Source organism: Apaloderma vittatum, unplaced genomic scaffold, assembly GCF_000703405.1.
Source record: "Apaloderma vittatum isolate BGI_N311 unplaced genomic scaffold, ASM70340v1 scaffold26590, whole genome shotgun sequence".
NCBI lineage: Eukaryota > Metazoa > Chordata > Aves > Trogoniformes > Trogonidae > Apaloderma > Apaloderma vittatum.
Window position 1 is genome coordinate 11732 of NW_009693261.1, and position 283 is coordinate 12014.

The following is a 283-nucleotide window of genomic DNA, read 5'->3' on the forward strand; positions in this document are numbered from 1 at the left end:
TGGGGGTAACCTCATCCCAGATAAGGAGTTGGAGAGGACCTTTTTCCCCTGGGGTGTTGGCTGCCTTCTCACCACCGCATGCCCCATAGCCCATCTTACCATCAGAATCCCTCCCCAGCCTTATTGGGGGGGAGGATCCAAAGCCACAGCTCAGCTGGTCAGTGCCCAGGATGGATGATGGGTGTCCAGAATGGGCGATGGGTGCCCAGGATGGGTGGTGGGTGCTGTCTGACATGGATTTGCCCCTCTCTGGCAGCCCACAACCGGTGCCGATGGCAGAGTA